Consider the following 19,128-nt stretch of genomic DNA (forward strand, 5'->3'; position numbering starts at 1 on the left):
AACAGTCAAGTTGATGTACCCTGCATCTGTGGAATACCTGAATAGACAACGAATCATCCCAAATTCAGGAGGTGGGCTTTGGGAGGAACGAAATATATTTTTTTTTCCGTTTTTCTCTTTTTGTGAGGGTGTATGTGTATCCTCCTGTGTGTGATTTTATCTGTTTAGCTTTGCTTTTACCATTTGTCCTAGGGTTCTGTCTGTCCGTTGTTTTTCGTTTTTTGGTGTTTTTCTTTAGTATAGTGTTTAGTGCTTCTTATCATTGGTGGATTTGTTTTCTGGTTTGGTCACTCTCTTCTTTTGTTCCTTTTCTTAATTTTTATTACTTACAAAAAATTTCTTTTTAATAATTATTTTTTATTTTAGTAACTTTTATTTTATCTTCTTCATTCTTTCTTTTTTTTCTCCGTTTTATTCTGAGCCGTGCGGATGACAGGCTCTTGGTGCTCCAGCCAGGCATCAGGGCTGTGCCTCTGAGGTGGGAGACCCAAATTCAGGACACTGGTCCACAAGAGACCTCCCAGGTCCACATAATATCAAAGGCAAAAATCTCCCAGAGAGCTCCATCTCAACGCCAAGACCCACCTCCACACAACGACCACCAAGGTGTAGTGCTGGACACCCCATGCCAAACAACTAGCAAGACAGGAACAGAACCCCACCCATTAGCACAGATGCTGCCTAAAATCATAAGGCCACAGACACCACAAAACACACCAACAGACGTGGACCTGCCCACCAGAAACAAAAGATCCAGCCTCATCCACTAGAACACAGGCACTAGTCCCCTCCACCAGGAAGCCTACACAACTCACTAAACCAACCTTAGCCACTGCGGACAGACACCAAAAACAACAAGAACTACGAACCTGCAGCCTGCGAAAAGGAGACCCCAAACACAGCAAGTTAAGCAAAATGAGAAGACACAGAAACACACAGCAGATGAAGGAGCAAGGTAAAAACCCACCAGACCTAACAAATGAAGAGGAAATAGGCAGTCTACGTGAAAAACAATTCTGAGTAATGACAGTAAACATGATCCAAAATCTTGGAAACAGAATGGAGAATATACAAGAAACATTTAACAAGGAACTAGAAGAACTAAAGAGCAAACAAACAATGGTGAACAACACAATAAATGAAAATAAAAATTCTCTAGAAGGAATCAATAGCAGAATAACTGAGGCAGAAGAATGGACAAGTGACCTGGAAGATAAAATAGTGGAACTAACTACTGCAGAGCAGAATAAAGAAAAAAGAATGAAAAGAACTGAGGACAGTCTCAGAGACCTCTGGGTCAACATTAAAAACACCAACATTCGAATTATAGGGATCCCAGAAGAAGAAGATAAAAAGAAAGGGACTGAGAAAATACTTGAAGAGATTATAATTGAAAACTTCCCTAATATGGGAAAGGAAATAGTTAATCACGTCCAGGCAGCACAGAGTCCCACACAGGATAAATCCAAAGAGAAACACACCAAGACACATATTAATCAAAGTATCAAAAATTAAATACAAAAAAAAATATTAAAAGCAGCAAGGGAAAAACAACAAATAACATACAAGGGAATCCCCATAAGGTTAACAGCTGATCTTTCAGCATTAACTCTGCAAGCCAGAAGGGAGTGGCAGGACATATTTAAAGTGATGAAGGGGAAAAACCTACAACCAAGATTACTCTACCCAGCAAGGATCTCATTCAGATTTGATGGAGAAATTAAAAGCTTTACTGACAAGCAAAAACTAAGAGAATTCAGCACCACCAAACCAGCTTAACAACAAATGCTAAAGGAACTTCTCTAGGCAGTAAACATGAGAGAAGGAAAACACCTACAATAACAAACACAAAACAATTAAGAATATGGTAATAGGAACATATATATCAATAATTACCTTAAACGTAAATGGATTAACTGCTCCAACCAAAAGACAGAGACTGGCTGAATGGATACAAAAACAAGACCCATATATATGCTGTCTACAAGAGACCCACTTCAGCCCTAGCAACACATACAGACTGAAAGTGAGGCGATGGAAAAAAGATATTCCATGCAAATGGAAATCAAAAGAAAGGTGGAGTAGCAATTCTCATTATCAGACAAAACAGACTTTAAAACAAAGACTATTATAAAAGACAAAGAAGGACACTACACAATGATCAAGGGATCAATCCAAGAAGAAGATACAATTGTAAATATGTATGAACCCAACATAGGAGGCACCTCAATACATAAGGCAAATACTAACAGCCATAAAAGGGGAAATTGACAGTAACACAATCACAGTAGGGGACTTTAACACCCCACTTTCACCAATGGACAGATCATCCAAAATGAAAATAAGGAAACACAAGCTTTAAATGATACATTAAACAAGATGGACTTAATTGATATTTATAAGACATTCCATCCAAAAACAACAGAATACACTTTCAAGTGCTCATGGAACATTCTCCAGGATACATTATAGCTTGGGTCACAAATCAAGCCTTGGTAAATTTAAGAAAATTGAAATTGTATCAAGTATCTTTTCCAACCACAATGCTATGAGACTAGATATCAATTACAGAAAAAATCGGTAAAAAATATAAACACATGGAGGCTAAACAATACACTACTTAATACCCAAGAGATCACTGAAGAAATCAAAGAGGAACTCAAAAAATACCTAGAAACAAATGACAATGAAAACATGACGACCGAAAACCTATGGGATGCAGCCAGAGCAGTTCTAAGAGGGAAGTTTATAGCAGTACAATCCTACCTCAGGAAACAAGAAACATCTCAAATAAACAACCTAACATTACACCTAAAGCAATTAGAGAAAGAAGACCAAAAACACCCCAAAGTTAGCAGAAGGAAAGAAATCATAAAGATCAGATCACAAATAAATGAAAAAGAAATGAAGGAAACAATAGCAAAGATCAATAAAACTAAAAGCTGGTTCTTTGAGAAGATAAACAAAATTGATAAACCATTAGCCAGACTCATCAAGAAAAAAAGGGAGAAGACACAAATCAATAGAATTAGAAATGAAAAAGGAGAAGTAACAACTGACACTGCAGAAATACAAAGGATCATCAGAGATTACTACAAGCAACTATATGCCAATAAAATGGACAACCTGGAAGGAATGGACAACCTGGAAGGAATGGACAAACTCTCAGAAATGCACAACCTTCCGAGACTGAACCAGGAAGAAATGGAAAATATGAACAGACCAATCACCACCACTGAAATTGAAACTGGGATTAAAAATCTTCCAACAAACAAAAGCCCAGGACAAGATGGCTTCACAGGCAAATTCTATCAAACATTTAGAGAAGAGCTAACACCTAGCCTTCTCAAAGTCTTCCAAAATACAGCAGAGGGAGGAACACTCCCAAACTCATTCTACGAGCCCACCATCACCCTGATACGAAAACCAGACAAAGATATCACAAAGAAAGAAAACTACAGGCCAACAGCACGGATGAACATAGATGCAAAAACCCTCAACAAAATACTAGCAAACAGTATTCGACAGCAAGTTAAAAGGATCATACACCATGAGCAAGTGGGATTTATCCCAGGAATGCAAGGATTCTTCAATATACACAAATCAATCAATCAATGTGATACACAATATTAACAAACTGAAGGAGAAAAACCATATGATCATCTCAATAGATGCAGAGAAAGCTTTCGACACAATTCAACACCCATTTGTAGGCATAGAGGGAACTTTCCTCAACATAATAAAGGCCATATACAACAAAGCCACAGCCAGCATCGTCCTCAATGGTGAAAAACTGAAACCATTTCCACTAAGATCAGGAAGAAGACAAGGTTGCCCACTCTCACCACTACTATTCAACACAGATTTGGAAGTTTTAGCCACAGCAATCAGAGAAGAAAAAGAAATAAAAGGAATCCAAATTGGAAAAGAAGAAGTAAAGCTGTCACTGTTTGCAGATGACATGATACTATACATAGAGAATCCTAAAGATGCTACCATAAAACTACTAGAGCTAATCAATGAATCTGGTAAAGTAGGATACAAAATTAATGCGCAGAAATCTCTTGCATTCCTATACACTAATGATCAAAAATCTGAGAGAGAAATTAAGGAAACACTCCCATGTACCACTGCAACAAAAAGAATCAAATACCTAGCAATAAACCTACCTACAGAGACAAAAGACCTGTATGCGGTAAACTGTAAGACACTGATGAAAGAAATTAAAGATGATACAAATAGATGGAGAAATATACCATGTTCTTGGATTGGAGGAATCAACATTTTGAAAATGACTATATACCCAAAGCAGTCTACAGATTCAGTGCAATCCCTATCAAACTACCAATGGCATTTTTCAAGAACTAGAACAAAAAATTTCACAATTTGAATGGAAACACAGAACACCCTGAATAGCCAAAGCAATCTTGAGAAAGAAAAATGGAGCTAGAGGAATTAGGCTCCCGGACTTCAGACTATACTACAAAGCTACAGTAAGCCAGACAGTATGGTATTGCCACAAAAACAGAAATTTAGATCAATGGAACAGGACAGAAAGCCCAGAGATAAACCCATGCGCATATGGTCACCTTATCTTTGATAAAGCAGGTGACAATATACAATGGAGAAAGGCAGCCTCTTCAATAAGTGGTGCTGGGAAAACTGGACAGCTACATGTAAAAGAATGAAATCAGAACACTCCCTAACACCATACACAAAAATAAACTCAAAATGAACTAAAGACCTAAATGTAAGGCCAGACACTTTCAAAGTCTTAGAGGAAAACATAGGAAGAACACTATTTGACATAAATCACAGCAAGATCCCTTTTGACCCACTCTTAAAGAAATGGAAATGAAAACAAAAATAAACAAATGGGACCTAATGAAACTTAAAAGCTTTTGCACAGCAAAGGAAAACATAAACAAGATGAAGAAACAACCCTCAGAATGGGAGAAAATAGTTGCAAATGAAGCAACTGACAAAGGATTAATCTCCAAAATATACAAGCAGCTCATGCAGCTCAATATCAAAAAACAAACGACCCACTCCAAAAATAGGCAAAAGACCTAAAAAGACATTTCTCCAAAGAAGATATACAGATTGCCAACAAACATGTAAAAGGATGCTTAACATCAGTGAGCAGTAGAGAAATGCAAATCAAAACTACAATGCGGTATCACCTCACACCACTCAGAATGGCCATCATCCAAAAGTCTACAAACAATAAATGCTGGAAAAGGTGTGGAGAAAAGGGAACCCTCTTGCACTGTTGCTGGGAATGTAAATTGATACAGCCACTATGGAGAATAGTATGGAGGTTCCTTAAAAAACTAAAACTAGAGCTACCAGATGACCCAGCAATCCCACTAGTGGGCACATACCTTCAGAAAACCATAATTCAAAGAGTCATGTACCACAATGTTCACTGCAGCACTATTTACAATAGTCAGAACATGGAAGCAACCTAAGTGTCCATGACAGATGAATGGATAAAGAACATGTGGCACATTTATACAGTGGAATACTAGCCATAAAAAGAAGCGAAATTGAGTTATCTGTAGTGAGGTGGATGGACCTAGAGTCTGTCATATAGAGTGAAGTAAGTCAGAAAGAGAAAATAAATACCGTATGCTAACACATATATATGGAATCTAAAAAGAAAAAAAAAATGGTTCTAAGAACCTAGGGGCAGGATGAGAATAAAGACGCAGACATAGAGAATGCACTTGAGGACACGGGGAGGGGAAAGGGTAAGCTGGGACGAAGTGAGAGGTTGGCATGGACATATATACACTAACAAATGTAAAACAGATAGCTAGTGGGAAGCATCCACATAGTACAGGGAGATCAGCTCGGTGCTTTGTGACCACCTAAAGGGGTGGGATAGGGAGGATGGGAGGGAGATGCAAGAGGGAGGGGATACAGGGACATATGTATACGTACAGCTGATTCCCTTTGTTATACAGCAGAAACTAACACACCATTGTAAAGCAATTATACTCCAATAAAGATGTTAAAAAAAAGAAGAGAAAAAGGTAGAGGAAACAGATGAAATTAATTTGAATATATTATATTTAACCAATATATCAAAAATATTATTTCAATATATAATAAAAATTATTAGTGACATAAAAAAACCCTTAAACACAAAGTAAAATAAAAATTATTCTCTTGCTTTCAAAGATTCGACATAGGCACAGAGGAAATGAGGAGATACAGTGAAAAAGATAATCTTATAAACAAAGATACAATGTCTGATTTAAGAGCAACATCAATTCTGTTTTATCAAACATACCAGAAGCATAGAGACATAAAGATAAGGCAAACAGTTATAATCACTTATGTTTACTTAATAGTTTACATTTGCATAGATAGCACTTTTACAGTTACACAAACATATCTTATTCATTCTCCATGAATATATATATATATTTTTTTTTTCGATATGCGGGCCTCTCACTGTTGTGGTCTCTCCCGTCGCAGAGCACAGGCTCCGGATGCGCAGGCTCAGAGGCCATGGCTCACGGGCCTAGCTGCTCCGCGGCATGTGGGATCCTCCCGGACTGGGGTACGAACCCATGTCCCCTGCATCAGCAGGCGGACTCTCAACCACTGCGCCACCAGGGAAGCCCTCCACGAATACATTTTTGAAATAGGTATATTATTTCCATTTTCTGAGGAAATTAAGCCTGAGAGAAGTTAGGTAACAAGTCCAGGTCACACAAAGCTATTAAACAGTTCCAAATCAGCTTTTCTGATCCCTCAATCAACACCACCATATTAGCTACACTTCAGGCAGTACACCAAAGCATAATATAACCTTGTGGCCAATTTTAATCAAATTCATTCTGAAAGAACGGTATTTTTAAAGAATTATTTGAAAGCTACACAGTCCTGTAGAGGCTGAGATAGATACTCTGAAGTTTTAGGATAGTGAAAATTTTTAGTTTGCTACTTCATGACCTCTTGCCTGAATTTTATTAGTAGCCTCCTACCTAATCTCACACCATTTGAAGGCCACTTTTTATCCGTCCTCCACATATTGCTACCAGAATAATTTACCAAACCTGAGTCCAACTACCGGTATCACTCATCAGCTTAAAATACTTAAGGCATTTCCCACTGTAAACAGGATAAGCCTGGGTTCCTTCACATGATATACAAGTCCTATTTTTCTTCCCTAACTTCCTAATATCTGTCCACTACCCACTACACAGTAAGAAACTAAATTATGATACATCCATACAAATGAATAGGCAGCCACTAAAAATATTCATAAAAGAACATTTTAATAAAACTAAAAAACATTAAGTATAGTTTAAAAAGCAAGTTATAAGTAGGTGATATCAGCGAGTTAGTGGAATAAGGAACTCTGAAAATCTTTTCCTCCATTAAAAACAGCTAAACAAAAGCAAAAACAGTAAAAGTCAACCTTTTCATAGACCTGGAAATTAATCAAAAGCTCGCAACAATCAAGCACATTTTTTCAAGAAAAATGGATGAATCTCAATAAGAACAGTTAGCTCTGTGGCATTTCAAACTTACTGTGTTCCCATTCCCCATCCTCATCTCCATAGCAGCCTTAAAAACCAACAGCCCAGGATCACAGTGAGAAACAGCAGCCTATGGGTCACTGGAGGAGTTAGAACAGAATTGGAGTTCTTTCAAAGCTTCACTCTAAGAGAAATGTCATTATTTGACTTATCTAGCTGCTCCTTCGAAAATCCAGCTTGCAAAGCTTGTCTTTATTTGAGTAACTCAGAACTCACACACGGCAACAGCTTTTCCCCTGGAGACATTTGTGGAAAACAATCAGTGGCAATTATTTAACACCACAGCTGCCTGAGGCAGCAATCACTGATGAGGCAAACAACTAACCAAAAAAAAACTTAAAAGGAAAAATATAGAGAATGTGCTATCCATAGGGAACTTTAAAGAGCTACGACATATTAAGGGGAGTATAGAAAGCCATGAGCTGAGCTGCAAGCATACTAAGGAAAGTCTGGAAAAAGATTTAAACTTTCACCTCTGTCTGATCTTGAGGTTACACAAGAAAGATGTGAAGGCTAAAAAAGTATTGTAAACGGTTTCTTGAATACTGACAGTATGTCCCAATACACACAGAGAGCTCCTTCGCAAAGACTAGGAAACTTACTGACTCCAGGCTTGTAAGGAAGTATCCGTGCAGGCATTAGCTGACCACTAAGTTGAACGAGTAAAGAATGTGGTGGTCACATAGGAGAAAGAAAATACACTGCACATAGTTCAGGAAAGTCATTAAAGAATCACACAGCAACAATAACAACAGAAACAACAAACCCTGGGGGAGAGGGAGAAAGTGGTTTCCAGAGTTGCTGTATTATTTAAAATGTCAGTTTTTCAACAAAATTACAAGACACACAAAGAAATAAGAAAGTATGCCCCTGCCGTGGTGCAACTAAGCCCGTGCACCACAACTGCTGCGCCTGCGCTCTACAGCCTGCGAGCCACAACCACTGAGCCCACGTGCCACAACTACTGAAGCCACATACCTAGAGCCTGGGCTCTGCAGAGAGAAGCCACTGCAACGAGAAGCCCATGCACCGCAACAAAGAGGAGCCCCCACTCATCGCAACTAGAGAAAGCCTGCGTGCAGCAATGAAGACCCAAGCAGCCAAAAATAAATAAGTAAATATAAATAAATTAAAAAAAAAAAAAAAGGAAAGTATGCCCCAGCTCTCACGTGGAGGCAGGGAAGTTTGGCCTTTGGGAATGATCACTAAGACTCAGAAAGGAGACCTGGGCCTTGGGCTCCCAGAGAAAAAGAAGAAAAAGAAGGTAGTCAAAGAACCAGAGACTCAATACTAGGTTTTAAATAGTGACAATTACTTCAGAGAGGTTTGTCCCACAAGAGCCATACCACCCTCGAAGAATGTGGTCCAAGAGCAGGCACCCAAAATGCCTCTAGTGAAGAAAAAGAACTGTCATAGCCCTGTGAGGAGCCCCTAGAACCTGAGGCCACGTTACATGCTGGACGGACTGAGCTGTCACCCAGCCGCAGGAAGCAGGCACTTGGTCCATCCAAGTCACTCAGTGGGGAGAAGAGGAAGTCCATGTCCCCTGGCTTGAGGGTGAAGACCTCCCCAGACCCCATGCAGGTCGAGGAGGTAACCACAGCTGGCAAGAAGCTCAAAAAACACAAGAAGGAGAAAAAGGCCCAGGAAGCTACAGCCTTCTCAGCCAGGGACCCTTGGTTCTGAGAGGCCAGGGATGCTTTGTACACTTGCTCAGTTGGGAAAGATGGCATCTGGGAGCAGGCAGCCTCGGGACACAAACAGAAGTAGGGGAGCCCCAGGGAACACAACGTGAAGATGAAGCAACGTGAAGATGAATCAACATGAAGATGAAGGAGAAAAAGAAAATCCACCAGGAGGGAGATACCCCTCCTGGTGCACCCTGAGCTCTCCAGGTCCGGATTGAGCAGCCCTAGGAAAGAAAGTAAAAAGAAGCCAGTCAAAGTTGAAGCTCCAGAATACATCCCAACAGGAGATGGCCCCAAGGCTCCTGTGAAGAAGAAAATGAAGTCCAAGAAAAAAGCAGAGCAGGCAGACATTGAGGAGCCAGCTCTGAAGAGGAAGAAGAGGCAGGAGAGCAGAGTAGGAGGAGAACCTTGGGATGAGGAGCACAACACGGACTTGGAGGTGGTGTTGGAAAAGAAAGGCAACAAGGACAACGCACACATAGGCCAGGTGCGGCCTGGTCCTCATCCCTCCAGTGCATCTTCCCTCCCCTAGATGCACACTCGCCTACTGCCAAGCCACAAGATCCTGGTCCCAGAGGCGTTAGGGACTCCAAAGGCCACCAGGTCAGCCTCTGCCACACCTCCAGCAGCAGGGAGCCCGTGGTCTCCAACACTTCATGCCACGACTTTGGCTGAGGGGCTTTCTGGTCCTTCAGAATCCCAGGCTGAGGCTGTCCTCCTCGTAACTGCTGCAGGGGGAGAAGAGGACACGTGCTCTGCCTGACCCACGCGTGACCACCTCCTCGCCTCCACTCAGGAGCATTTTTTTTTTGCCTTTCGCAGCTTTATATAAATATAATTTATATTTATATAATCTGCACATATTTAAGGTGAACAATTTGATGAGTTTTGACATATGTATGCATCCAGGAAACCAGCAACGATTAAGGTAATGAACATACCCATGATTTGCAAAAGTTTCCTTGTGCCCCTTTGCAATCCATCCCTTCCTTCCCCATCCCCAGATAACCACTACTACTCTGTCACTATGAAGTAGCTTGCATATTCTAGAATTTGTATATAATTGGGATTATAGAATATTTACTTTTTTTTTTTTTTTTTTTTGCGGTACGTGGGCCTCTCCCGTTGCAGAGCACAGGCTCCGGACGTGCAGGCTCAGTGGCCATGGGTCACGGGCCCAGCTGCTCCGTGGCATGTGGGATCTTCCCGGACAGGGGCACGAACCCGTGTCCCCTGCATCGGCAGGTGGACCCTCAACCACTGCACCACCAGGGAAGCCCTACTGTGTTTTAAACTGGCTTCTTTCACTTAGCATAACCATTTTGAGATTTATCTATATTGTTGCATGTATCAATAATTTGTTCCTTGTTATCAGCTGTCCAATATTTCTAGCATTGTTTGTTTTGATGTTAAAAACATTTTCAATTCTCAGTTGAATTGCCTAGGCACCTTTGTAACAAATCAACTGACTATGACCAAAACAAAACAAAAGCATGCCCCATGAGAGAAAGATCAGTCAATAGAAACTGTCCCTGAGGAAGAACAAACATTAGATCTACTAGGCAAACACTATCATCTGTTTTAAATATGTTCCAAAAAATAAAGGAAACCATGTCTAAAGAACTAAAGGCAAGTGTGAGAATGGCACCTCACCAAGGAGAGGATATCAATAATGAGGTAGAAATTATGTTTAAAAAAAAGAGTTTAGGGCTTCCCTGGTGGCACAGTGGTTGAGAGTCCACCTGCCGATACAGGGGACAAGGGTTCGTGCCCCGGTCCGGGAGGATCCCACATGCCACGGAGCGGCTGGGCCCGTGAGCCATGGCCGCTGAGCCTGCGTGTCCAGAGCCTGTGCTCCGCAACGGGAGAGGCCACAACCGTGAGAGGCCCGCGTACCGCAAAAAAAAAAAAAAAAGTTTAAAAGTACAATACAAAATGAAAAGTTCACTAAAAGCTCAATAGCACATCTGAACTGGCAAAATAAAAAAATTAGCAAACTCAAAAGATTAAGTTAGGGGCTTCCCTGGTGGCGCAGTGGTTGAGAGTCCGCTTGCCAATGCAGGGGACACGAGCTCGTGCCCCGGTCCGGGAAGATCCCACATGCCGCGGGGCGGCTAGGCCCGTGAGCCACGGCCGCTGAGCCTGCGCGTCCGGAGCCTGTGACCCGCAACGGGAGAGGCCACAACAGTGAGAGGCCCGCGTACCACAAAAAAAAAAAAAAAAAAAAGATTAAGTTAGTTGAGATTATCCAGTCTCATGAACAGAATTTAACAATAATGACGAAAAATGAACAGAGCCTCAGAGACTTCTGAGTCACCATCAAATGCAGCAATACACATACAACAGGAGACCCAGGAGAGAAAAGAGAGAAAGAGACAGAAAAATTTCAAGAAATAATGGCTGAAATTTTTCCAAGTTTCATGAAAAACATTTATGTGGACATTTAAGAAACTCAATAAATTAGAAGTAGAATAAACTCAGAGACCCGTATCTAAGCACATCATAACAAAACTGTCAAAAGATAACAACAAAAAGAATCTTGAGAGCACCAAGAGAGAAGCAACACATCACTTAACAAGAAAGCCTCACTAAGAAAAATATCTGATTTGTCATCAGAAAACAGGAAGGCCAGAAGTCACTGAGATGACAGTCAATGAGCTTAAAGAAAACACCTGGCAACCAGGAATTCTATACCCAGCAAAACTGTCCTCAAAAATTAAGGCAAAATTAAGGCATCCCTAGGTACACCAAAACTGAGAGAATTTGTTGCTAACAGGTCTGCCCTATAAAAATTACTAAAGTGAGTCCATCAAGATGAAATGAAAGGATTCTAGATAGTAACTCAAATCCACTGTAAAAAACACTTTGACCTGTAAATGAAAAAACAACATACCAAATATATGGCACCCCACTAAAACAGTGCTTAGAGGTAAATTTATAGCTTTAATAAACACCTTGATGCAGGTCTCAAAATCAATAACCTAATGTTCCGCTTTAAAAAACTAGAAAACAAAAAGCAAAAGCATGCGGAAGAAAGGAAATAATAAAGATTAGAATGGAGATAAGTAAAATAGAGAAAAGAAAAACAATACCAAGGAATCAATGAAACCAAAATTAGTTCTTTGAAAAGATAACAACATTGATAAATCTTTGGCTAGACTATCCAATATAAAGAGAGATATGATTCAAATTACTAATCTGGAAAAGAGAACATTACTACCAATCTTACAGTAATAGAAAATATCTTAAGGGGATACTATGAGCATTTGTTGTTAGCAAGTTAGGTAGCCTATATGGAATGGACAAATTCAAAGAAAAGACATAAAATGAACTACCAAAACTGACCCAAGAAGAAATAGAAAATCTGAATAGATCTATAAAAAGTAAAAAGAAGGACTGAGTAATAAAGAAAACTGACCTCAAAGAAAAGTCCAGGCCCAAATGGCTTCATAGGTGAATTCTATCAACTCTTCCAAAGAATAAAGAAGAGAACACTTTCAAACTGTATCAGTGAGGCCAGTATTACCCTCATTCCAAAATCAGACAAAAACATTACAAGAAAAGAAAACTACAGACCCATATTCCTTATGAATAAAGACACAAAAATCCTCAACAGAATACTAGAAAACTGAATATGGCAATATATTAAAAGAATTATACATAATGACCAAGTAGGATTTATCCCAGAATGCAAGGTCAGTTCAACATACAAAAATCAATCAATGCAATACACCATATTAATAAAAAGGTCAAAACCTACGTGATAGTCTCAACAGACACAGAAAAAGTACTTGACGATAGTCAACTTCCCTTAATGATAAAGAAACTCAAAAAGTTAGGAATAAAAAGTAATGTCCTCAAACTGATGAAGGGCATCTATGAAAAACCCACACCTAACTTCATACTGACTGGTAAAAGACCAAAAGTTCTACCCTTAAAAACATGAACAAGACAAGGATGTCTGCTTTTGCCACTTTTATTCAACACTGTACAGGAAGTTCTAGCCAAAGAAATTAGACATGAAAATAAATAAAAACCATATACACTATAAAGTGAGAAGCATTACATCTCTATTCACAAATGGTATGATTTTGTATATATTCTAAGGAATACACACACAGAAATCTATACAAGTTAATAAACAAGTTCAGCTAGGTTGAAGAATACAAGATGAATATACAAAATCAATTGCCTTTTTACCCACCACCAATGAATAATTCAAAGTGAAATTAAGGAAACAACTTCATTTACAAAGCATGAAAAGAATAAAATACTTGGGAATAAATCTAACAAAAGAAATGTAAGATTTGTACCCTGAAAACTATAAAACATCAGTGAAAGAGACTAAAGAAGATCTAAACTAACTGAAAGACATTCTATGTTCATAGATAGGAAGACACAATATTGTTAAGATAGCAATATTCTCCCAAATATATCTAAAGATTAAATGCAACCTCTATCAAAATCCCAAGTGGCTCTTTTGTCGAAATTGAAAAGCTGATCCTAAAATTCATAGGAAAACACAGGGGACCCAGAATAATCAAAACAATCTTGAAAAAGAAGAACATCAAAAGGTACCAGCTTCCAGTTATAAAATAAATAAGTCATGGGGAATGTACAGCATGTGTGACTACAGTTAATACTGTATTACATATTTGAGAAGTGCTAAGAATAGATCTTAAAAGTTGTCACCACAAGAAAAGAAAAATGTTGTAATTATGTATCTGGTGACAAACATCAACTATACAAATATCAAATCATGTTGTACACCTGAAACTAACATAATGTTACGTATCAATAATACCATAATACGTCAACTGAAAAAAAGAGAAGAAAAAGAAGAACAAAGCTGGAAAACTGACACTTTCCAGTTTCTAAGCTTACTACAAATTACAGCGATCAAGATAGGGTGGTGCTGCTATAAGGATAAACATACAGATGAGTGGAATAAAGTTGAGAGTCCAGAAATAAACTCTTACACTGATGGTCAAATGATTTTAAACAAGGGTATTAAGACAACTCAACAGGGGAAAAACAGTTTTTTCAACAAATGGTGCTGTGACAACTGAATATCAATATGCAAAAGAATGAAGCAGGATCACTACCTCATACCATATACAAAAATTAACTCAAAATGGACCAAAGCCCTAATTGTAAAAGCTAAAACTATAAAACTCTTAGAAGAAAACATGATCTTGGACTAGTCAACTGTTTCTTAGATATGACACCAAACTCACAAGAAACAATAAAAAATAAACTGGACTTCATCAAAACTCAGAATTGTTTTGCCTTAAAGGGCACTACAAAAAAAGTGAAAAGACAATCTACAGAATAAGAGAAAATATTTGCAAATTGTATATCTGACAAAAGAAACAATAACCCAATTAAAAATAGGGAAAGGATTTGAATAGACATTTCTCCAAAGGAGGTATACAAATGGTTAATAAGCACACGAAAAGATACTCAACCTCATTAGCCATCAGGGAAATGCAAATCAAAATCAAAATGTGATACCACTACCCATCCACTATGATGACTATACCCAGAAAGACAGACAGTAACAAGTGTTCGGAAATTACAATGCCTTCATACATTGCTGGTGGAATATAAATTATGCAGCTACTTTGGAAATGGTTTGGCAATTCCTCAAAAAGGTAAATATGGAATTAACATATTACCCAGCAATTCAACTCCTACAACAGTATATACCCAAGAATTGAAAACATATGACCACACAAATGTTCATATCATTATTCATAACAGTAAAAAAGTGGAAACAACCCAAATGGCCATCAACTGATAAATAAAATATTGTATATCCATAGTTATTATTAAGCCATAAAAAGAGATGAAATACTGTTACATGCTAAAACAGTGATGAACCTTGAAAACATCATTAAGTGAAAGAAGCCAGACACAAAACCCACATATTTTGTGATTCCATTTATATGAAACATCTAGAGTGGTCAAATACATAGAGATAGAAGTAAATTAATGGTTGCCAGGGTTAGAGAGTAAGGGGAAATGGGGAGTGACTACTAATGGGTGTAGGTTTCTGTTTTACTGATCTATCTCTTTTAGCCAGCCTAATATTCAACTCCTTGACATCCCGATTTGTGAGATCTGCCAGACCCTATCTGACTAACTAAATCTGAAAGCTAGAACTTCTTGGCTAGTCTGAAAAGAATTAATCTGAAAAGAAATAGAATTAATGGAAATCAGACTGAAAAAATATTTTTTTCCTAAATCTAGAAATTGCAAACTGTTATATCACCAATTAGAGATGTTTACTTCAAGCAAATGTACCACCTTCACTTTTACAGAGCCAAAGATTAGCCAGCTCCTAGTATACAACTATTATATAAAATAATGTCTTCTTTGTTTTTTTAATTGAGTAGTCAGACAATAGGAAAGCAATCAAAATACAGTACTACTAATGTTCTGGATTCAGTTCTATACCTCCAAAATAGAAAATAGTTTCTCAATTCATATCCCTAAACTCAAAGGCATCCTTCTGAATACTGAAAATAGTTAAACATATGCATATTTTAAAATGAGTAAGGGGAAGTAAATACTATTACACTAGGAAAAGAAAATATACTTTAAAACAACAGAGGATAAAAGCAGAATGAGTTAGAATGGGAGAAGTTAATTTTAAACACTGCATAGACCATGCTTCTCAAATTATCTATAAAGGGACAGTTTTTTTTAATTTTTTAAATTCCAATTCAACACAAACCAAAGCTTACAATAAATTACTAGAAAATAAAGTGAAAAGCACCTAGAATGGTCTATACTCTATTCAACGAGACAAGTCCTTAATCACACGATTGGATGTCACAGCATTATCAAATTGAGATAAGCTTCTCAACACCTCAATTTCTGCACTTAACATGTTACAGACCTGTAATAAACAGCCGGTAAACTAGCACCAGTCTGCAGGCTACATTTTGAGTAAGAGTAGTACTGACTGGGAAGGAATGATGCAGAGGTTTTGATGTATAGACTGAGTAGCCTTGATACTGGTACGGGAGGTGAGAAATCTGTTCCTGCAATGAATTCACCAATAAAACATGATTTCAAAAGGTAGAATGATATAGTCAGAGAAGTGGCATAATCTCTACTTCCTAAATTCTCATTAAAACCTGGTTACCAAATCTCATAAATCATCTCCCCACATTATCTCCCACATACTCAATCCTTTCTATTCACCTTGCCATTAAATCGTAATTTCTAGGGTGAGGCCTGATATCTTTATTTTTTAAAAGCTTGGAAGACCACTGCCTTCAACATTCCTGCATTCATAGCTGTGCTCTTATCATTACCTTCCCCCAAACTGCTCTTCTTCTACTTCTATCTACTGAAATTCTAATAATCTTTCAAGATACACCTCAAACGACCCAGCTTCATGAAGCTTTCTCCAAGGCCTCCCATTTATATATGATCCTCTGTCTTTAACACTCATAACATGTTTCATATTTGACATGACTCTCTTACTATACCATCAACTTCTTTATTCCTTTGCAGTTGCCCAAAACCTAGCAAAGCACTATATATAGTTAGTTATTCAAATGGTTGCTCAGATCTATTATTTTCAGATTTTTAAAGAAATAAACAGAAGCAAAGATGAATACTTATTTTTCTTAAAGACAATTTTCAGATTTTCAAAGAAATAAATGGAAGCAAAGATGAATAATCATTTTTCTTAAAGACAATTTACAAGAAATGGCATGATTTACAAGAAGCAGCTTACAGTAACAACCAACTTGCCTCTAGAAGGCCCTAAGGACAACTGATGGGAAAAAAAAAAAAGACTGGGAACCTTGAAGCTACTGATTTGAAAAAATTCAGACAATGACAACAAATTTTTGGTAACACAAATACACCTTTTACTAGCTATGCTACTTTAGTTTGGGGTGGTGAAGCAAAGAATAATTTTGCTAAGCAATGCAATTTAAAGATTTCTTTATGTTTATGCAAAATAAAATACCAACAATGAATTTCATTTCCTTTCATTCGTTCAATTCTTTACTTTCCCAAAATATAACTTTTAAATAAGTCTCTCTCTAACTTACCAATTTTTAATAGGTTAAAGACTGAAAATAAAGTACAGAATCTAGACCATTATCAAGTTATTCAGAGGTTTGTACTCTATTTTTTAAAAACAAACTTTGCTTGACTTTGAATAGGTCATAATATCTGATTCAATTTTATCATCTTTAAGGTTCCAATTAAAATTTGAATGTTTTAAATTCTTCCATAAATTCTGTGCTTCAAATGCATTTTTTTCATGTAATCTTCCAATAATACCTGAGATGTTACTATTTTAATTTTACAGACAGGCAAAGTATCTATAAAGTGTTAAGTAGATAATACAGCTGAGATCAGAACACAGATATTATGACTTTCCCCACTATATCACCCTGCTTACGAGCCATTTAATACTCAAGTTTCCGTGGGGATCAATTACTATTTGCCACACTGGTCTGTTGAAAAAATTAAGTCAGGTAACACATGTGAAATGCTTGGTCCAGAACCTGTCACATATAAATGTTCAAAAATATTAACTCTTATTTCCAATATATGACAGCTGCTTCTATAAAAATGTTTATTCTTTAAAAACTTCCCAAAGATAATAAAGAGATGGAACCATTATTTATTAGGTAATTATTAGAATGCTAACAATTCCTGAGAATCATAATGTTCAACTAAAGGAATATACCTAAATTCTAAAATCAACCCCCAAATAATATTTAGATTAGTTCAAATTTTTCACTATTCTAAACAACACTGCAGTGATCCTACACACTCATCCACTTACTTCCTTAGAAAAAATACTAAGAGGGACTTCCCTGGTGGCGCAGTGGTTAAGAATCTGCCTGCCAATGCAGGGGACACGGGTTCGAGCCCTGGTCCAGCGAGATCCCACATGCCGCGGAGCAACTAAGCCCATGTGCCACAACTACTAAGCCTGCACTCCAGAGCCTGCAAGCTACAACTACTGAGCCCAAGTGCCACAACTACTGAAGCCCACGCACCCAGAGCCCATGCTCTGCAACAAGAGAAGCCACCGCAATGAGAAACCTGTGGACTGCAACGAAGAGTAATCCCCGCTCACCACAACTAGAGAAAGGCTGCACAAAGACCCAACGCAGCCAAAAATAAAATAAATAAATTTATCAAAAAAAAAAAAAGAAAAAATATTAAGAAATGGAAGTGCTAGTTTCAAAGCATATACATATGTACATTTAAATTTTTGACAGTTAACAAACTGCCCTCTAATTTAGATTCAGCCAGTAATGTATGAGAGAATCTCTTTCCATATTTCATAAATTTTTAACAGTCCATAAATTAAGGAAATTAACTTCTTTAAACGTTGCAAGTGTTTCTTGCAACGTTTGTTCTGTTCGTCTTTTATCTCTGTTAATGATGGGTTTTACTATTAGAAATTTAAAATGTTTTATAAAGGCAAATTTACCAATCATTTTCATGACAATTTCTAACTTTGCTGTGAGTTTTAAGAGTTGTCTTCCTTATCCCAATATTTCAAATATATTTGCTTAATTTGCCTTCCATTTTATACTGAAGAATCAAAATAATGTAGAACAAATTCTGTTATAAGATATAAAGTAGTGATCTATAAATGTTTTTATCCAAATGAACATTCTTTCCTCCTAATCTTTATCTAAACCACCATTTAATGAAGTGGTCACATGTGCTCCTTCTGCAGCAAACAGAAGTCATCCCTTTTAAATTTAACATCCTTTTTAAATGTACCTATTCTTTTTTGTTTTTTTTGCGGGGGGGCCCACACTGCACAGCATGCGGGATCCTAGTTCCCTGACCAGGGATCGAACCTGCGTCCCCTGCATTGGAAGCACAGA

General features: G+C 37.8%; 1 protein-coding gene and 1 pseudogene across 7 annotated transcripts in view; one reads left to right on the top strand and one right to left on the bottom strand.

Annotated features, from left to right (window-relative positions):
* Positions 1–19,128, bottom strand: part of RALGAPA1 (Ral GTPase activating protein catalytic subunit alpha 1) — a 222,333-nt gene that overhangs the window by 184,844 nt on the left and 18,361 nt on the right. The window lies entirely within an intron of this gene.
* LOC125963494 (lysine-rich nucleolar protein 1-like) lies at positions 8,755–9,842 on the top strand (annotated as a pseudogene).

The sequence above is a fragment of the Orcinus orca genome, chromosome 2 (assembly GCF_937001465.1).
Source record: "Orcinus orca chromosome 2, mOrcOrc1.1, whole genome shotgun sequence".
NCBI lineage: Eukaryota > Metazoa > Chordata > Mammalia > Artiodactyla > Delphinidae > Orcinus > Orcinus orca.